We start from the raw sequence: 6533 nt of genomic DNA, 5'->3' as shown, positions 1-6533 counted from the left end.
TAACAAACCTTCTTAACACATCAATGTATTTTCCAGACTCTCCTTGTCAAGTCTTTTGTAGTCTCTGACATAGTTTTTTAAGCCTCACAAGTAGTGATATGTATTTGGCGTCATTCACATCCCTATTACCTCTAATCAAATTAAATTTGATTTCATCTGAACAGAGCATCCCGTTACATATGTTTGCTGCATCTCCTGAAATGGTTGATAGTAAACTGCAAAAAGGACGTTTCATGTTCTTTCTTTCTAACGACACCTAATTTGTGTAGCACAGCACAAATACTTACTCTGTCATCAAACTCTTCTATCCAAGCAGTGAATCTGTGGAGCTCTTCCACAGTTGAGCCTCGTGAGCTTTTCTGATTAATACTCTCCTTGTCTTACATGAATGAATATGTCTTTGTATGATATCATACTGTTTCCATTTACAGATGATGGCTTGAGCAATTTGGTTTGTTATGAAGGCACTTGGTTGTACTGGGTTTTATTTAAAAGTAACATAATAAAGAAGGTTGGCTGTAACATCTTCAGATCATTTATTTATTAAAAGCATTAGAAACCTTGTATCTTTTACTTTACGTGTTACAGTTATGTGCCACTTTGTCTGGTCTAAATCCCAATCAAACAGGCCAAGGTTTGTGACTGCAGTATGACAAAATGTGGAGAAGAGGAATATGACTATGGTAATGCACTTTATTCTTACAATCTGCTTCTCTTATTCAGTTTTGTTTTAGAGTTGGTCAAACTTGTTGATGCTGAGTTAATCAAGATTATTTCCTACAGTATGAGAGCAATTCATCCTTTACACCAGTGGTTCCCAAAGATTTTCTGGGCCCCCCTATGGATTACAATAAAATACCCCCCAAATCAGACATAAAAATCAACTGGGCACACACACCAGACATAACCTTATACACGTATTTTGTTTTCAAACTCCACTGAAGTTTATTTCACACTTCAGGTTGTAACAAAACACACTACAAACCATCTTTACAGTGAAACACTTTTGTGTAACTGTTTATTTTTTATTTTTTCATCCATTCATACCGTTTCCCACTGATTTACACAAAACTTCATCAATTTGGTTTATTGTTTTTTTATTTTTATGTATTTTTTTTTTGTGAAAGTAAGATGTATTTGTCTTTTGCTGTTGCTCATTTGAACTTGTCTCTAATTTCAGGACATGACAAACACCAGTTTTTTATTTGATTAGTTCGTTTCTATGTGTAAAGCGGAAATCAAAGAAGGCCCCATTTCTGAGCACTACAATGTGCTTTGTTGGAAGGAGCAGAACTGCTTCAAATTTCCTGATGTAACACGGATGTCTTCACCGCTGCCAGTCTGTAACATTTATACATAATAAATGGATTCAAGACTTCACACATAACTGTATTTCCTGCACTGAACACTACCAGACTGATATGCTCCACTGCAAAGCTAGAGACAGGGACCAGTCAAATTCAGTCTGAAAAGATTATTTTTTTTTTTTCCCCAAAATATTGACCCTCTAACACTTTTATCAATTATATACTTCGAACTGAATGGTGTCTGGAGTATACCACCACTTGCTCAGTGCAACATACTGAAAGCTCTCCTGGCGAGGCAACTTAAAAGGTCATGTTTGTTTCCCCCTCCACATGTATCTTTCAGCTGATCATCCGATTCTCTGCTGCACTTGTACTGTGAGTCTGTGTCGACCATACCAACCAAATGTTTTATGACTATCCCTTAAGCAGTTACACTGGGGCATCTGCAGTTCAGCTGTGCAATAAAAATATCAAGTGATGTCTGTTAAAATATTGGCAAGAAACTTCTTATTTGTGTTGCAGTAACAAAGTAACAGTATCTTGCAAAAAAACCCAAAAAACAAAACAAAACAAAAAAAAAAAAAAACACTGAGCTTTCCCTCAAGGTGTTTGGAAAGCAACACCTTAAGTTATAACATGCTACAACATGTAGCATGTTGTAAGTTAAACAACATGCTACATGTTTGGTTGGCATTTTATGTGGTATGCTGACACGAAGTAGCATGATAACAAAATAGAATAAAAATGGTATGCAGTTTTAATTTGTTTTCACAAATAAAAAATTCTGAACGGCATGATATGTAGCCTTTATCCGTAATTTCAAATTTTTATGCCCTAAATGACCTTAGAGAGTTAGAAAACAATAGTGAGCAAACAACATCACCTAAACAAAGAAATACACTGAACTGAAGCTGAAAAATTTGGAAAAACAAACAAGCAAACAAAAAAAAAAACATGGGAATGAGAACAGGAAATGATTTCGAAAGGAAATGCTTTTCAACTGGCATTGCTGTCTTAGTGTTCATTTTGAGCCTTAATTAATTTTGGGAAAAGGGGCCAGCCATGAACTGGAGGAGCTGCAGACATTCACAGATCAGGTGGAAGAATGTCTTCACTAAACTCCTATAGAATAGCACCAACTACAAACATAGTCTCTGTGGAAGAGTGAAAAATGATTTTCCTGTTCAGTTTGCCACAAGCCCCCCTGGGGATACATATCATTCATAGCAAAGAAGATGCTCTGATCAGAGGAAACCAACATGTAACTTTATAATTCATCTTTAAAACGCAACTCAGTTTTTGTCTTGTAGAAAGTTATTACATAGCCAAGTGAAGATTATTTGTGGTATGTGTGTTATTATTCTTAGCAGGACAGGGAAGCTGGTCAGAGCTGAAGGTAAGCTAGATGGAGCTAAATGCATTCCTGAAAGACAAACATAAGAAGTTCAACTTTTTGAACAAAATCAGACCTACAATGGAATGGTTTAGATCAAAGTATGTTCAATGAATTATAAAACAGCCTTAATATAAATAAGAAAATAAATAAGAACTTTCGGTAGGAGATGTTTTGAAGAAAGAATGAGCAAATATTTAGTTGTGCAAAGGGACTGAACATATGTTCACGCCACACTTTTCAGATTTCATTAAAATAAAAGAGAAAATCTAAAGTAAATGCAGGGAAGTTTTTGTGTGTTTAAAAAACAAAATGCAAAAGAAAATCAAGGATAATAGAAAAAAAATTGCAAAAGCATTGTAGCTAACTGTCTTCATTTGATGACTATGTACTTATGCTGATAACATCGGTACCAGTGTCTGTGCAGTGGGTTAATTTATGTCTGTACTTTTATATAGGCAGTGCAGATAGGTGTGTGTGGCTCAGATGTCAGCACTTGGGTTGTGTGGTCGAAGCTGGCCCCACAGACAGTCATTAAAGCCCAGCAGCCCAGGGCTGGAAGGTTAATTCCCCTGCCTGGGGGAAGAAGAGGAGTGGGGTGCTGGGTAGGAGGGAAGCAAGAAGTAAGGATAGAAGGAGGTGGAGGATGAGGTGAAGAGGCGGAGGGGGCAGGAGCGGGGGGGGGAGACAATGTGAGGCGAGGGGGCTGTGAAGCTGAGCACTCAGTTCACGCAAACAGCACTGTCAGCAAGAGTGGAGTAGTTCCACTGCCAGATGAAGTAACAGGAGGGAGGGTGCAGGAGCCTGACAGAGAGGTGAGGTGGAGGGGAGTGGGTGTTGGGAAGGGGCCGTGGGCAGGGGAGCGGCGGGGTTGTAGGAACGGAGTGGACAGAGGGTCTGAAGATGAATGGCAAGAGGGGAGATGGAACGAAGAGGAGGGAAATACAGTAAGAGGTTGAAAAGAATTCATGTCAGGAGGTTGGACTGGCAGAGGGGGAGATGAAGGGGACATGAACGAGCAAGGTAATGGAGCGAGAGAAACGGATGGAGGAAGGAGGCAGAAAGATACTGTAAAATGGACTGCGGAGTGATGAATTGAAGACGAGGGAGGAACAGGGGAAAGGGAGAGATGGGCGGAAGGAAGGCTGACATGAAGGGTTGTTTTGAAAACCAACAGGAAGCCTACTGACTCAGACCAGTGCGTCAGGGAGAGCACGGAAGAAGATTAATCAAAAGAAAACAATAAGCGCCACAGAGAAAAGCAACACAATGTGTGGAAAATGGAAAGATGGGGTCATATCCAGGGGATTGATTCAGAAATGTGGAGCAGAACCCAAACTGCATGTTGCACATTACTTTGATATGTTGGAGTTCCTATACATGCCTGTGGGTGAGGATTGGATTCGTGAAGAAGTGGCAGAAGGTGTGACAAAAATATTCTGGCACAAACAAAGTGGGTGCTACCAACACGACAGTGCTTTACTATGAAATTATTTGACAGTTTGTATTAAGCAACTTTTAAAAGAAAGGCTTATCGAGTTGACTAATTTAAGGTCAAACGGAAAAGGCGGTTAGAAATTGAACAGTGAAACCTCTAAATTAAATGGATATACCATTTAACTTAATGGTATATCCATTTAAGTAAACTAGACATCACAACTTGTAATATATTTTACATTTATTTTTATTGTTATGTTAACATGTAAGAGATATTTTTCAAACTATAGATTACAATCAGTGTTTAAACATTGATAAAAAATAAATTAAGGTTGTCTTAGAATTACTGCCAGATGAAGAATTACTTTCAGAATAGTCTGAGGATGTTGTCAGGTCTCCAGCTTCACATTCCTTGTAAATCATAAAAAGAGTTTGGACAACCCAGGACTTGCTGTCAATATGAAAAAGATTTGTGTATTCCTTTGGGGCATGGGTAACTGTGCTGTTAACCACAGCATAGATATGTTGAGAGTGGGCAGAGGCTGGCTGGTCAAGTTGTGCCAACAAGTCATAGTATCAAAAACGGCAAACAAATTACACATGCCTACTGCTGGGTCTTTTAACAGAGTGCCAAATAAAGTATAATATGAAACCTATAAAATCAATGCTTTATAAATTTCTAATTGTTTTATTTCTGTTCAGTAGTGATCAATTGAAATTAGGTTTGATTAACAGAAGTATTTCAGGTGTTGAACTAGAGATGATCAAATTGCACAGATTGCATTTTTTTTTTCTTTTTTGCCATATCCAAAAGGTTCAATGGGCCCAGGCCTATTTCGCATGAATCCAATCTCAGCAACACTTTAAGGCGACCAAAAGTTCTAAGAAAGGGAACCAAAACTGCCTGTGTACATCAAGTAGAGCAGCAATACACACTCACTCTGAGCTTTGGCATTAACTACAGCTATCTGACCTGATGATCTGATTGGAACTCAAGCTTCTGCTGCCTGCCACAGTACAGCTGCCCTGTCAGTGATGCTTCTGTTTTCTAAATCTGTAGACAAGGTCAACATGTTTTTTTCCCTAGCCAATCTGGCTCACAGTCGAACAAAGAATGAACTTTAACAGACAGCAACAAACTGTGAACATGTATTACCAGAAACCAAAGATGAAAATTATAAGCTTCATTACAACCACACAAATGATGCTAAGAGGGCTTGCTCTAGTCTAACAGACACTGAATCTCTTTTGAAAGATCTTTCATGATGAAAGTTAGTAGAGAAACCCCTGTTGCTGAGCCTAAATAACCTGCAGACCAAGTGGAACTGGAGCACGTGTTTGTACATAAATGGGGCTTTAGACAGATTTTGAAAAAAACCCCGTTAAACACACCAATACACTTCTTGCTATTCCCATCAATCCCCATCCATGTGTCACTTTTCCTGCTGGCACCAACATGCAGTCCAGAGCCGGGCATGTGTGTGTGCACAAATGTGTGCATATGTGCTGTGAGGGATGGAAAGACTTGAGACAACCAGCTGCGGTGTCCAGATTGGGAAGGGATTATTTCCCAAATCTCCTTCATTTGCCCCAGCTGTCTAACAAGCTCCTACATAACCATGTTAATTCACTGCTGATAGTGCCACACTGATTCTGCTGGTAATAACAGAAAACCATGTCCGATCAAAGAGGCATTCATGGTGACACTGAACCCAGCTCTTTGCTCACAGAGTAAGTTTGAACAGGCTAATTTCATGGTAATTCAGATATAATACATTTTAACTGCAGTTGCTGATGATGATGAGAAATGAGTTGTTGAGAATTTCAATAAATTTACAAGAGTGTTTTGCTTTAAATTTAGTTTTGCTGCATGTTATTGGTGTATCAACATCTGTAGATGACATCAGAAAGTACCATCACACCTCTTAGGTAAATAATCCATAGACCTTTTGAATGCGTTGCAAACACATGATAAGTGTTTTAGGTACTTGAGTCAAACAATGTGCCTGAAAGGTAAATGAAAGTCACTAGGGATGCACAATGACCTTTTGGTTAAACTGACAGTGATAGCCGATCATTTTTTCATTCCAAAAGTCGATTACATTCCTGGAAATAAGGAGGTTTAAAAGATGTTCTATCTTTTAAAATAAGATAGAACATTTTCTAATGAAAAACAATTTATATCACCAGAAACCATACCTCAAATGAACCCCTGTTTAAATAAGGTGCATCACCAAAAACATCCATTGAAGGTGGAGAGCTGGTTCTGAAGTGCCATTATTTAAATTATGAGATATTTAATCACTTCAGTCCTCTTGTGCTTGGATGCTCTTGGCCAAATTTTTATGTTTCCTCCAAAGCTTCACCAATAGATTTGAGTCCAGCTGTCTTCTTGT

This window comes from Gambusia affinis, linkage group LG05 (genome assembly GCF_019740435.1).
Source record: "Gambusia affinis linkage group LG05, SWU_Gaff_1.0, whole genome shotgun sequence".
NCBI lineage: Eukaryota > Metazoa > Chordata > Actinopteri > Cyprinodontiformes > Poeciliidae > Gambusia > Gambusia affinis.
This window is presented reverse-complemented; position numbering follows the sequence as displayed.